This window comes from Bos mutus, chromosome 14 (genome assembly GCF_027580195.1).
Source record: "Bos mutus isolate GX-2022 chromosome 14, NWIPB_WYAK_1.1, whole genome shotgun sequence".
Classification (NCBI taxonomy): domain Eukaryota; kingdom Metazoa; phylum Chordata; class Mammalia; order Artiodactyla; family Bovidae; genus Bos; species Bos mutus.
The window spans coordinates 34,973,871-34,989,807 of record NC_091630.1 but is presented as its reverse complement, the minus strand read 5'-3'; positions in this window follow the sequence as shown (position 1 = coordinate 34,989,807).

Here is a 15,937-nt window from a genome sequence, read left to right as displayed (position 1 = left end):
AGGTACCGGGTGAGGCTGGAGACAAGGGTCATGGAAGACGTTGTCAACCATAGTTTATCCTATGGTTGACAAAGGACTTTATTCTAAGAGCACTTTATATATGTTAACTTTATGGGTGGAAATCTGATCTTCTGTCTTTTGTACTTGGGGAAGCTCATTCTTGGAAAATTTCGGTGAGAACTTGGATTTACACCGAAGACCCAACTGAACTTGACATGACCTGTAATGATTAGCTTTGTGTTTCAGAGAAGAGTGCATGGGTAAGCATGTTCTATACATCAGTCATATCAGTTGGATTTGTGAGTGAACAAGAGTAGACTCAGATTTCAGGAAGAAATTACTGTTCATCTATCTGCCTTGAGTACATAAAGCTAGGGGAGACCTTTTGACAAATGCAACCATCACCGGCCAAAGTACTTTCTGTGTCTATAAGACATTTTGCACTTAAGAGACTCTGCAAAAATAGGAGTAGTCCATATTTCAGAACTTCCATTAAGCTGTCATACACCTTCTCTGCATTTTCTGCCTTATAGCAAACCTTGGATTAATAACATTTTCTATACTTAGTGAGGGTTTCCCCTCTCACCTGCCCAACCATCCTGCGCTCTGCTTCCACTATCACCATCTAATAATTTTAATGTGAGCTGCACAAGATCAAACCCAGATCTTGGGCCCTTGAGTGATTGTGAATCATTTAGCAACTGCAAGCCCATCTTTAATGAAGGCTCGAAAGGACTGAAAGTTTTGAGCTTTTCTTTTCCCCACATGAACTGTGCCATAGAGTAGTGATAATCATTCTGATAAGCAAATGTGCCTTTTCTGAAATTCTAGATAAAACTCCTCCCCACCCCAATACCTGAGTATGAGAAATTGTAAATAAAAGCTAGTCATTTAATTTTGTTTTGTGTATTTTATATATATGATAAAGTTGAGACACTATAGATACTCTATAGATGTAAATATATTTTAATTAAGCACTTCAAGCTATTGAAAGTGACTGGTTTTCAAAGTGTGTTTTTCAATAAGTAATACAGTCACTCAAAACAATTTTCCACCCATCTCACTGAAACATTATGTATATTTATATCCAAATATATATATATATATACACATATATATGTATATATATACACCTATGTACATAAACCGGAGAAGGCAATGGCACCCCACTCCAATACCCATGGATGGAGGAGCCTGGTGGGCTGCAGTCCATGGGGTCGCTAAGAGTCGGACACGACTGAGCGACTTCACTTTCACTTTCCACTTTCATGCATTGGAGAAGGAAATGGCAACCCACTCCAGTGTTCTTGCCTGGAGAATCCCAGGGACGGGGGAGCCTGGTGGGCTGCCATCTATGGGGTCGCACACAGTCGGACACGACTGAAGCGACTTAGCAGCAGCAGCAGCAGCATGTACATAAACAAAATTCTAGTTTCTCATTCTTTAAGTAGAAAAATTGAGGCCATATTCAAGATCAATGAGTTATTTAGGTCATTCAGTGTTTTCAAGAATGTGTGGGTTGCATTTATAATTCTATAGCTAATGACCCTCAGTAATATTGTGAGTGTTATTCAACAGCTGCTAAAATTTTCTCTGAAGGTGTATGGTCATCATCATCACCATTATGATCAGTACAATTGCCTTTTTCAAATGAGGCAGAATTCACTACTCCTCAGGATAGTGGGTCCAGGAGACAGAATGCAAAAAAAAAAAAAGCATTACTTGACTTTCTTCACTTCTAGTCTACCCACCTTGTCACCTCACCAAGAAATTTTGCTTCTTTAATGTTAAACAAGGGAACTGAAGGCCATCTCTCTATCTCTTTTTTTTTTTTTTTCGGCCACACTGTGCAGCATGTGGGATCATAGTTCCCCAACCAGGGATTGAACCCTCACCCCCTGCAGTGGAAGCACAGAGTCTTACCCACTGGACAGCCAGGGAACTCCCTGAAGTCCTCCTCTTGACCCTCAACTCAGTGTTCATGTTATTTATGTAGCTATAACAAGCTGGGGGAGGAGTATAAAGTTTAGAGCGCGCATTTTGGAATATCACAAACATGGGCTTGCATTAGTTCTATCATGTGTTAGCTTTGGGAAGTTCATTTATACCCTCTGAGCTATTTCCCATCTGTAACATGGACGTTGGGCTTCCCAGGTGGATCAGCAGTGAAGAATCTGCCAGCAGTGCTGGAGACCCAGGAGACTTGGGTTCAATCCCTGGGTTGGGAAGATTCCCTGGAGGAGGGCATGGCAACCCACTCCAGTATTCTTGCCTGGAGAATCCCATGGACAGAGGAGCCTTGAGGGCTACAGTAAATGGGGTTTCAAAGAGTCGGACACGACTGAAGCGATTGAACACGCATGCACTAACAACATGGAGGTTATCATACATACGTCATAAAATTTAGCTGACAGTCAAATAAGAAAATTTACTTAATTCCTCAACCCAGTACCTGACACCTTGCCAGGCCATAATAATGTTATTTTCAACGTTATTGTCAACAACGCATCACTATTGTGACTATCCTTTAGAAAAGGTTAACCGTAGTCTCTCCTTCCAGCCATCAATTCAGTGTCTCCAGTCCTTTCTCCAAGACTCCTGAAGGGACATGCCAATTTCAAGCTGTTAGTGAGGACTCACTGAGCACTAAGATGGGGTGGCATTTGTGGGGCACAGAAGGAGGTGGGGGCAGCCTCTCTCGCTCTGAGTGAAGCTGGAACATGAAGCTGGCTGGATGTGTGGCTGAGGGTAGCACAGCCAAAAAAGGCCATCTGGACCAGTGCAGACAGGGCCTTCAGGAAGCCTGTGGGGCCTCTGACTAAACCAAGTTATTTGGCTTCTAATCAACTTAATGTTAAAATTCTCCAAGCCCTCCTGTCTGAGATGCTAATTCCTCCTAAAGAGGTGTGTGATGCACCAAAGCCCACATCAATCAGGACGGTGATTTTTCTTCTGCTTCACTTCACTCCTGTCAGCTGGACTGATTCACTGGAAAGCAGAGATTTTCCTTTATAATAAAGCAAAACCCTAATTTGAATAAACACTGCTGCCAGACCCTCACTTTAAGAGCCTGAACACGTTTGGGGTGGGGAGGTGGTTTGTGGCTTTGTCACTCCAATAATACTTCTCATAGAATAGATGCCAGGTTCGTTTTCTTGTTAGGAAAGTGGTCAAGCTTTTTTGAGCCAACTGTACCTTCTGGAAGCACCCAGCCCTTGACTTCCAAACCTTCTAAAAATTGTCTGAAGGTCAAGAGTATCCTGAATTCCAATATAACATTAGTATAGAAGCTGTCTCCTCCAACATGTTAATTAGTGGTAGAATTCTATTTTAAGTCACAGAATGCATCCTGTAATTACTTTCTTAACTTCATTACCTGCTTCAGCCAGGTATATGGCGTTAGAGATGTCTAATTGTGTCAACATTCTCACAAGTGAATCAAGACCTTCCAATTAGAACCCTGTATTATAAAGTTAGCCTCTGGTGCTGGGGCAGGGGGAATTTGAGATCAGACACTCTACCTCATTTTCCATTGCATCACCTTGAGTTCCCCAGATACAGGGCTAGGCATATAAAACTGCTCAGCCAATGTTTACTGAAATGATAACAACAGTTGCCACCAGAAGAATTATTTCTGAGTCTCCATGGATTTGCAGCCTTATGGTCAAGTAGCCTTAAAGGAAGATCTCAGTAAGCAATTCTCTGCGACTCAGACAAGCAAATAGTGTGTATGTGTGTGTTTTAGGTAGATTGAAGGTTGGAGAGGGGAGGCAAATATACTCTTGTGGAAAGAGATAAATCTATTATATAATCTCTACAATATAGTGCCTATAGTAATTGCTGCAGTTAGTAATAATAATAATAGCTGCTGATTATATGATGGTTTGGGGCTTTGATATGCAGATGATACCACCCTATGGCAGAAAGTGAAGAACTAAAGAGCCTCTTGATGTAAGTGAAAGAGGAGAGTGAAAAAGTTGGATTAAAGCTCAACATTCAGAAAACAAAGATCATGGCATCTGGTTCCATCATTTCATGGCAAATAGATGGGAAAACAGTGGAAACAGTGGCTGACTTTATTTTTGGGGTCTCCAAAATCACTGCACATGGTGATTGCAGCCATGAAATTAAAAGACGCTTACTCCTTGGAAGGAAAGTTATGACCAACCTAGACAGCATATTCAAAAGCAGAGACATTACTTTGTCAACAAAGGTCCGTCTAGTCAAGGCTATGGTTTTTCCAGTGGTCATGTATGGATATGAGAGTTGGACTATAAAGAAAGCTGAGTGCCAAAGAATCAATGCTTTTGAACTATGGTGTTGGAGAAGACTCTTGAAAGTCCCTTGGACTGCAAGGAGATCCAGCCAGACCATCCTAAAGGAGATCAGTCCTGGTTGTTCATTGGAAAGACTGATGTTGAAGCTGAAACTCCAATACTTTGGCCACCTGATGCGAAGAGCTGACTCATTGGAAAAGACCCTGATGCTGGGAAAGATTGAGGGCAGGAAGAGAAGGGGATGACAGAGGATGAGATAGTTGGATGGCATCACTGACTCAATGGACATGAGTTTGGGTAGGCTCTGGGAGATGGTGATGGACAGGGAGGCCTGGCGTGCTGCAGTTCATGAGGTCGCAAAGAGTCAGACACAACTGAGCGACTGAACTGAACTGAACTTAGGGCTTTGTGAGTGGCACTAGTGGTAAAGAACCTGCCTGCTGGTGATGTAAGAGATGTGAGTTCGATCCCTGGGTCAGGAAGATCCCCTGGAGGAGGGCATGGCAACACACTCCAGTATTCTTGCCTGGAGAATTCCATGGACAGAGGAGCCTGGTGGGCTACAGCCCGTAGGGTTGCAGAGTCAGATACGACTGAAGCGACTGAGCATGCACACATGCACATGTGACGATTTACAGTTCACCTATGATATCCCATTTGGTCTCCATAACAACTGAAGGGAGATTCTTATTCCCATCTTAGTTATGGGGAGATAGCACTCCAGAGTTAGCTGTGAATAATTTACAGAACACAATTGTCTCTGTTGATGGCTATCCCGATTAACTTACTTCCACCTATTCCCGTCTGCTCCCTACACTCCTTTTCCTTAAGGGTATGATCAGAGATCATGAGCCATTCCTATGTTTTAGAAGTTGATGATGTGAACTTGGGCAAACATTGGGAGATGGTGAGGGACAGAGAGGCCTGGCGTGCTGCAGTCCATGGGGTCACAGAGTCGGACACAACTAGGCGACTGAACAATAACATATTCCATAATCATTCATTTGACAAACTATCCCATGATTACTTAGATGCTAGGCACAATGATAGTTTCTAGGGGAAAATAAAAAGCTAAATGAAAAGCTACCATGGTCTTTCTTGGTAGCTCAGCTGGTAAAGAATCTGCTTGCAATGCAGGAAACCCCAGTTCGATTCCTGGATTGGGAAGATCCACTCCAATATTCTTGGGCTTCTCTGGTGGCCCAGACGGTAATGAATCAATGCAGGAGACCTGGGTTCTATCCCTGGGTCAGGAAGATCTCCTGGAGATGGGAACAGCTACCCACTCTAGTATTCTGACCTGGAGAATTCCATGGACAGAGGAGCCTGGTGGGTTACAGTCTATTGGGTCGAAAAGAGTGACTTTCATTTTAATATAAAGATAATTGCTTTTAAGGGACTCAGAATCTAATTGGAAAAGTCATAATTATAAATAAATATTTTTGTGGAATATGATAAGTGCCTACAAACAGTCAAACAAGCAAGGAAGGTAGATGAACTAACTTTCTGAGAGAATAAGGCAGAAAAACACCAGCTTCAATCTTTGGCAAGACTCTGGAGGATGAATAGGAGATTTTGTTGTTTTGGTTTTCTTCCAGTTTTATTGAGATGTAATTGACATATAATATTTTTAAGTTTAGGGTGTATAACATAATGATTTAACTTATGTACATGTTGCAAAATGATTACCACAATAATTTAGTTAATCTCAATCATCTCACATAGTCACTTTTTTTTCTTATAATGAGAACTTTAAAGATCTACTCTTTCAGCAACTTTCAAATGTATAATACATTATTGTTACATATAGTCACCCTATTGTACATTATATCCCCAGAACTTGTTTGTTGTATAACTGGAAATCTGTAGAATATGATTTTTTTAGGAAGAGAAAAAGGGAAGGGAGGGCATGTCAGGGAGGGAAATGAGCCAAAGCCCAGAGCTGTGAACTGTGATGGCCTGCTCATGAACAGGTGAGATGCTCAGTGTGTTACAAGTACAGAATACTTGTGAACAGTGATAATAGATGAACCTGGAAGGTGAAACCAGACCAGACAACCTCAACTGAGCAGGCTAGTTTTTAACCCTGTGTGAGATTAATATATTCAGAATGTAGTTTCTTAAAAGGCAATAAGGTTTGTAAATAATAAACTTCACAGTTCCTTCTTTAGAGAAAGGCCAAGTCATCCCAGATCAGGTATGGATAGGATGTGGGCCTTGAAGTCAATGGTGGGGATTGTATGGGTACTATGACTTTTCCTTGGTGGTTGCATGGAGAAAGGGGACAGCTCCTACAGACCCAGAAAAGGAACTCATGCCTTAAAATTCACAAACACACACACACACACAGAGTAAGCTAAACACCACACTCAGGGAACTACAACCCATAACCAGTGTCAGGAGGGTCATTAGGTAGAGGTGGGAGCCAGGTTGACTAAATGACTAGTGAATCTCCACGCTCCTGAGACGGATCTCCCCTCCAGAGCTTTTGTGCTGTCTGCCATCAGCACCATTTAAATAAGATGGTAATAAAATAAAGGCTTCCCTGGTGGTGCTCATGGTGAAAAACCCGCTTGCCAACGAAGAAGCCATGAGGGACTCAGGTTTGAGCCCTAGGTCAGGAAGATCCCCTGGAGGAGGGTATGGCAACCCATTCCAGTATTCTTGCCTGGAGAATCCCATGGACAGAGGAGCCTGGTGGGCTACAGTCCATGGGGTCAAAAATAGTCAGACACGACTGAAGCAACTTAGCATGCACATACGGGTGTAATAAAATAAACCCATACTTGGTTTTATTTTTCCCTGTTTCATTTTATTTTCACTTTTAAGGCATATCTGTGTCTCTGTGTGTTTGTATTTTTAAAAACAAAGCATTTCTTTACAAGGGATTTTTTGATACTTGGTAAATCTTTGATGAATTTGTTTGAAAATGTATTTTGCCAAAACAACAAAGCTGCAGAATTGTAGCAAACCACTTTTCTGCTCAGATGGTAAAGAATCTGCCTGCAATTCAGGAGACCTGGGTTTGATCCCTGGGTTGGGAAGATCCCCTGGAGGAAGGCATGGCAATCCACTCCAATATTCTGGCCTGGAGAATCCCATTGTCAGAAGAGCCTGGCCGCTACAGTCCATAGGGTTGCAAAGAGTCGGGCACGACTGAACAACTAAGCACAGCGCACACAGGACGTTTCTGCTGTAATCCTCCTTCCATCCAGTGGAGGTCTTCCCTTTGACTAAACTTCCAGCTTTTATCCCTGCGGGGTGCAGGGCTCTGTCCAGCTGAGCCCAGTGTGCCCCTCTTCCCCTGGCCTTATTTTCTTTTCTTCAGACACGCCCAGTTCTTCCTGCCTCGTGCCTTCACACGTGCTGCCTCCCCTTCCCTCCACCATTGTGCATGACTGGCTCCTTCCTAACATCCGGGCTAAGCCAGGGACCTACATAAAGGTCCTACATGATCATAAAGGACCTACATGATCACCCTGTGTAGATATCCCACACCAGTCAGTACCATATCATCTGCTTTCATTTGCTTCTTACCACTTGGCACCATCTGAAAATGTCTTATTTATGTATTTATTTCTTTATTGTCCATATCCCCTACTAGAATATGGGTACCATCATCATCCCTGGATCCTCATGTCTACCACAGAGCCTGGCACATCCTAACTGTTAAAATCTCACTAAATAAACAAGTAGATTAAAAAGCAAAATCACTTTTAGGGTGACTTAAATTCTGCCCTACCCTGGCATTAGTTTTAAACTGCTCCAGTTTCTATTGGCTTTGCTAGTAATGGAGGGAAATGGCCGTCTGTTACTGTACTTGCATCAAGTTATTTCAATGTCCTCTATCCAAGATATGTGTAACTTATGAATCATTTTACTCTATTATCCTCAACCTCCTACCCTTCTGTCTACTGTATCCCATTCTCCATCCCATGTCCCCAATTTCCCAGTTTATTCTATTTTTGTGCACACTCAGATCAGATCAGATCAGTCGCTCAAACGTGTCCAACTCTTTACGACCCCATGGTTTATAGCACGCCAGGCCTCCCTGTCCATCACCAACTCCTGGAGTTCACTCAGACTCACATCCATCGAGTCAGTGATGCCATCCAGCCATCTCATCCTCTATAGTCCCCTTCTCCTCCTGCCCCCAATCCCTCCCATCATCAGAGTCTTTTCCAATGAGTCAATTCTTCGCATGAGGTGGCCAAAGTACTGGAGTTTCAGCTTTAGCATCATTCCTTCCAAAGAAATCCCAGGGCTGATCTCCTTCAGAATGGACTGGTTGGATCTCCTTGCAGTCCAAGGGACTCTCAAGAGTCTTCTCCAACACCACAGTTCAAAAGCATCAATTCTTCAGCGCTCAGCCTTCTTCACAGTCCAACTCTCACATCCATACATGACCAAAGGAAACACCATAGCCTTGACTAGATGAACCTTTGTTGGCAAAGTAATGTCTCTGCTTTTGAATATGCTATCTAGGTTGGTCATAACTTTCCTTCCAAGGAGTAAGCGTCTTTTAGTTTCATGGCTACAGTCACCATCTGCAGTGACTTTGGAGCCCAGAAAAATAAAGTCTGACACTATTTCCACTGTTTCCCCATCTATTTCCCATGAAGTGATGAGACCAGATGCCATGATCTTCGCTTTCTGAATGTTGAGCTTTAAGCCAACTCTTTCACTCTCCACTTTCACTTTCATCAAGAGGCTTTTTAGATCCTCTTCACTTTCTGCCACAAGGGTGGTGTCATCTGCATATCTGAGGTTATTGATATTTCTCCCAGCAATCTTGATTCCAGCTTGTGTTTCTTCCAGTCCAGTGTTTCTCATGATGTACTCTGCATATAAGTAAATAAACAGGGTGACAATATACAGCCTTGACATACTCCTTTTCCTATTTGGAACCAGTCTGTTGTCCCATGTCCAGTTCTAACTGTTGCTTCCTGACCTGCATACAAATTTCTCAAGGGGCAGATCAGGTGGTCTGGTATTCCCATCTCCTGAAGAATTTTCCAGTTTATTGTAATCCACACAGTCAAAGACTTTGGCATAGTCAATAAAGCAGAAGTAGATGTTTTTCTGGAACTCTCTTGCTTTTTCCATGATCCAGCGGATGTTGGCAATTTGATCTCTGGTTCCTCTGCCTTTTCTAAAACCAGCTTGAACATCAGGAAGTTCATGGTTCACATATTGCTGAAGCCTGGCTTGGAGAATTTTGAGCATTACTTTACTAGTGTGTGAGATGAGTGCAACTGTGCGGTAGTTTGAGCATTCTTTGGCATTGCCTTTCTTTGGGATTGGAATGATAACTGACCTTTTCCAGTCCTGTGGCCACTGCTGAGTTTTCCAAATTTGCTGGCATATTGAGTGCAGTACTTTCACAGCATCATCTTTCAGGATTTGGAATAGCTCAACTGGAATTCTATCACCTCCACTAGCTTTGTTTGTAGTGATGCTTTCTTTTTTTTTTTTTTTTGTAGTGATGCTTTCTAAGGCCCACTTGACTTCACATTCCAGGATGTCTGGCTCTAGGTCAGGGATCACACCATCGTGATTATCTGGGTCGTGAAGATCTTTTTTGTACAGTTCTTCTGTGTATTCTTGCCATCTCTTCTTAATATCTTCTGCTTCTGTTAAGTCCATACCATTTCTGTCCTTTATCGAGCCCATCTTTGCATGAAATATTCCTTTGGTATCTGATTTTCTTGAAGAGATCGCTCGTCTTTCCCATTCTGTTGTTTTCCTCTATTTCTTTGCATTGATCGCTGAAGAAGGCTTTCTTATCTCTTCTTGCTAGTCTTTGGAACTCTGCATTCAGATGTTTATATCTTTCCTTTTCTCCTTTGCTTTTTGCTTCTCTTCTTTTCACAGCTATTTGTAAGGCCTCCCCAGACAGCCATTTTGCTTTTTTGCATTTCTTTTCCATGGGGATGGTCTTGATCCCTGTCTCCTGTACAATGTCACGAACCTCATTCCATAGCTCATCAGGCACTCTATCAGATCTAGGCCCTTAAATTTATTTCTCACTTCCACTGTATAATCATAAGGGATTTGATTTAGGTCATACCTGAATGGTCTAGTGGTTTTCCCTACTTTCTTCAGTTTAAGTCTGAATTTGGCAATAAGGAGTTCATGGTCTGAGCCACAGTCAGCTCCTGGTCTTGTTTTTGCTGACTGTATAGAGCTTCTCCATCTTTGGCTGCAAAGAATATAATCAATCTGATTTTGGTGTTGACCATCTGGTGATGTCCATGTATAGAGTCTTCTCTTGTGTTGTTGGAAGAGGGTGTTTGTTATGACCAGTGCATTTTCTTGGCAAAACTCTATTAGTCTTTGCCCTGCTTCATTCCGTATTCCAAGGCCAAATTTGCCTGTTACTCCAGGTGTTTCTTGACTTCCTACTTTTGCATTCCACTCCCCTATAATGAAAAGGACATCTTTTTTGGGTGTTAGTTCTAAAAGGTCTTGTAGGTCTTCATAGAACTGTTCAACTTCAGCTTCTTCAGCATTACTGGTTGGGGCATAGACTTGGATATACTGTGATATAATGCTGAATGGTTTCCCTTGGAAAGGAACAGAGATCATTCTGTCGTTTTTGAGATTGCATCCAAGTACTGCATTTTGGACTCTTTTGTTGACCATGATGGCTACTCCATTTCTTCTGAGGGAAACCTGCCCGCAGTAGTAGATATAATGGTCATGAGTTAAATTCACCCATTCCAGTCCATTTCAGTTCACTGATTCCTAGAATGTTGACATTCACTCTTGCCATCTCTTGTTTGACCACTTCCAATTTGCCTTGATTCATGGACCTGACATTCCAGGTTCCTATGCAATATTGCTCTTTACAGCATCAGACCTTGCTTCTATCACCAGTCACATCCACAGCTGGGTATTGTTTTTGCTTTAGCTCCATCCCTTCATTCTTTCTGGAGTTATTTCTCCATTGATCTCCAGTAGCATATTGGGCACCTACTGACCTGGGGAGTTTCTCTTTCAGTATCCTATCATTTTGCCTTTTCATACTGTTCATGGGGTTCTCAAGGCAAGAAAACGGAAGTGGTTTGCCATTCCCTTCTCCAGTGGACCACATTCTTCAGATCTCTCCACCATGACCCGCCCATCTTGGGTTGCCCCACGGGCATGGCTTAGTTTCATCGAATTAGACAAGGCTGTGGTCCTAGTGTGATTAGATTGACTAGTTTTCTGTGAGTATGGTTTCAGTGTGTCTGCCCTCTGATGCCCTCTTGCAATACCTACCGTCTTACTTGGGTTTCTCTTAACTTGGGCGTGGGGTATCTTTTCATGGCTGCTCCAGCAAAGCGCAGCCATTGCTCCTTACCTTGGACGAGGGGTATCTCCTCACTGCCGCCCTTCCTGACCTCAACGTGGGATAGCTCCTCTAGGCCCACAGTAGGAGAGGAATTTACACTTATTATCTGGGCTAGTGACCTAGCAAACCTGATACTATGCTAAGCATTTTATATGCATGACCTCAATGCAGTTTACTTTAAACACCTTCCAAGTTTTGTCAGGTCCTACAAATTTGCATTACAGTTGCCTTCGGGGTTATATACATAACAGTTACTGCCCAAACCTATGTCAAACGTTTTTCCCTATGTTTTCTTCAAGTAGTTTTATAATTCCTGATCTTCCCTCTAAATCTTTAATCCATTTTGAGTTGATTTTGTACACAGTGTGAGATGAAGATACAATTTCATTTTTCTGCACATGGATCTCCAGTTTTCCCAATATCATTGATAAAAGAGACTATACATTCCAAATTGTGTGTTCTTGGTACCTTACTGGAGATCAGTTGGCCATAAATGCATGGACGTATTTTGGGGCCTTTATTCTGTGGTGTTGGTCTATAGTTTGTTTTTATGCCAGTAGCATATTGTTGATTCCTATTGTTTTGTGATGTATTCTGAAATCAGGAAGTGTAATGCCTACAGTTTTGTTTTGCTCAAGATTGTGATTCATTTTTTCAGGGTCTTTTGTGGCTCAGTATGAATTTTAAGATTTTTTTTCTATTTCTGTGATAAACTGCAATGAAATTTTGATAGGAATTACATTGAATTTATAGATAATTTTGAGTAATATAGATATTTTAACAGTATTAATTCTTCCAATCTATGAACACATGATACATTACCATTTATCTGTGTCTTCTCCAGTTTCTTTCATCAATATCTTATGGTTTTCAGTGTACAGATTTTTTTTTACCTCCTTAGATAAGTTTATTACTAAGTATTTCATTCTTATATACTCTAGCACTAACATTCCAAGCTTATCTAATCCTCGTCATTGCCCAATAATTTCTATTGTACAGTGAGAAGCACTGATATCTCAGTAATTGGAGAGAGAAATGAAGTGAAATATTTTAGAGCCATCAGTAAAATTTCATTAGGAAATGGGACTGATTTCATGATTTGATTGCACCTGAGCAATGCCTCTATAAAATACATTTTTTAAGGAAGAATGCAGATATGTTTACTTCTCAGAGTTGATGTCTAACATATGAGTATTAAGGTGTTTTTCAGGACCTCTGAGGTTTATTCAGTCATTTCTTAATCTTCGATATAAAAAAAGTCTTCTAGATTATATATCTAAGCAATATTATACTCCCTTACACTATTCCTGGTGTGTTCAATCAATAAATATTAGTAAAATCAGTTGAAAAAATGGATTACATGAGTTAATAAATTAATGACAAGTTTCAGGGTGGAATTAGAAGTTTTCTTTAAAATCTGTATACTGAAGTATATATTGTGCAAATGTTTATACCCACATAAAACACCATCCATAGTTGGAGTATAAATGGTAAAGTCTAGGGTGTTTAAAAGCTATCAAAATAATATTAATTGTGATAATAAGAAGAAAAACAATTGATCCTCTCAGAATTTTCTCTTTAGTCAACATTAAAGATGATCTCATCTCAAGATCCTGAAAAATCTTCTCCATGGTTTTCTGTTTATAAAGGAAAGGTGATTTAATGGAAAAAGAATCTGCTTCTTACTTATGAATTCAGGGCTTACTGAGCCAGGGGAATCTGAAATGTCCTTTCCTCATCCAAATTCATACAAGGTGCTGAACTCTATGAGACAGTAGAAACCAGAAAAGGAGGCTTCATCTTTTTGGGCTATTAATTATTCATAGAATGTATTCCACTAATGAAATGTCAACACAGGGTACTCATATCTTTCTGGTTGTGGATTCTGCCATGTCAGAGACACATTTGGAGTGGAGAGTGGGACAGTAACAGAAATTATTGTTGATAAATCCCAAGTTCAGGCCAAAGAAAATCCCCTATTCATCACTGCAAAAAATAGGAGAGGGGATGGGAAAGAAACAGGGAGTTAGTTGATGAAATTCCTACTGAATTCCATTTGAAAAATGCAGTTCAACTCCAAACAAAACCCCCAAATCACATCTGATGCTGATTTTATTGTACAGGTTAACTCACCATGCTTTACAATATCTTCAGAATGGCTGGCACCCTTGCTTCTGTAATAACCCCAAACACTCTGAAACTCTACAGGTCTAGGGACATAACATTTGATGGTGCCACTGGACTGTGTACAGCGATCACATGGTTTTAATGGCTGCAAATAGGACAATTATGTTTTCAGCAAATGGGCACCCCTTTGAGGAAAGGAAATGTAGGGCAATTATATTGATACATTGTCCCCTGGGGCTTCCGTGGCACACCTGAATAGGGTGCAATTCAGCTTGACGTCTCTCAGCACTTCCTGGCCTTTATGGCCGAAGAAGCTCAAGTGTGTTTCAGTTTTTAACAACTTTCAAGGGCTACCATAGATTCTGACCACCAATGTCTAACCCCCACTGGGGATTCAAAGCAGTGACCAGCATGTTCAAAAGTGCCTCTGATTCTTAGATCACCTTTGATCTCTCTTAGACCAATCTGCTCCTCAAATGTGTTCTTCCCTCCAGTAAAAGACTGAGAGTGGACATGTATGTCCTCTCAATACAGTCCTGATTGATGTCACAATAAATATTTTCAGTCATGATTTTAGTGATCAAAAGATGACGACTTAATTCAAACTCTCTTTTTCCTCATTTTGTCTTAAACATACATTAACATTTTAAAATAGAATTTAAACAGGTGCCCAGTAACAGAATGACAAACGTTAAGTGTGAAATCTGAAAGTTAGGAAACTGAACCACATATGGTCACCTTTTTTTTTCCCTTAACATCCGCCTGCGCTGGACTGTTAAGTGGTTTCATCACTGTCAGGCCAGGCAGGACTTGTAAAACTGGGGATGTGGGTATTCAAAGACAACATTTGCTTGGTGCCTTTAATGATTTCTGTAATTAGTCATTTAAGCAGATTGCCCTGTGATCCCAAACAGGGAATACAGGGAGATGAGCTGAGAAAATGATTTCCTGAAGGTACTTGAAAGCTAATTGTGGAAAATTATGTCTGTCTCTTTGCAGGGTTCTCTGGCTCCCATTTCATTGGGTGGGGATGGCACTGGAGAGTGACATTCTCCAATAACCTATAAAATGTGTATGCCCAGGCACACTTTTTTTTTTATTTTTTGATACTAGAGTGCTAAAAGCCTTTGTTGGCTTTCAAAATTAACAGGTAAATATGTAAAATAGGTGACCAGTGCAAGTTCAAGGCATGAAGCAGGGCTTCCAAAGCTGGTACTCTGGGACAACCCAGAGGGATGGGGTGGGGAAGGAGGTAGGAAGGGGGTTCAGGATGGGGGGACACCTGTACACCCATGGCTGATTCATGTCAATGCATGGTGAAAACCACCACAATGTTGTAAAATAATTAGCCTCCAATTAAAGTAAATTAATTTTAAAAAATTTAACAGGTAAGTAAATGATCCAAATATGGCAATGACAACTGAGAGACGAGCAGAAGGAAATGCACCTAGCAAGAGCAAGTGTCAACTGCATGAGAGAAAGAGACACCAAAAAACCAAGGAAGTGATGTTTCATAGGAACAGTGTACAAGGTCTGGTCGGGGGAGGGGTCCTGTGACTGCCTTCATGGAATTGGGCAGTTAAACAGTGCTAATAAATGCACTTGGAATGCCTCATTCAGCTTTTACTTCAAAGATAAAAGTAGAAGTTTTCAGAGCATGTCAGAAAGGGACTTAACTATTTTAATGATTCCAGGACTCCCTTACTAGGTAACGCTCTCTCAGATAAGCCTTTATCTCAGCAAGCCTCAGTCGCTCCCTGTGAGAGAAAGGGCTGTTTAATTCTCACCAATAATTTGACCACTCTCTTGCCGGAGTGTGTTGATGACTCAAAATCTTTTAATAGTTGGCATGATACGAATCTCTGTGACATATACATACAGACTCACTTTGTACACAACAACAGTACCAGTTAAGATACTGAGTGCTAACTACCCGCTATACACAAATCCAACCTCTGAGTCCTTATTTATGAAATTCTCATGCATCCCAATAGGGAGGTTTTACTGATCAGGAAACAAGGCCAGAGCATTTAAATCACTAGCTGGAGGTCACGGAGCTAATGAAGGGAAGGGCTAGGACTCAGACTCAGGCAATTGACAGAACTGCTGTTCAAAGGGTAAGCATTCTTTCCTTCATGTCCTTCAGCATTCCCGTTTTCCATCTGTAACCAAACATACGGAACACATACATTTCTTT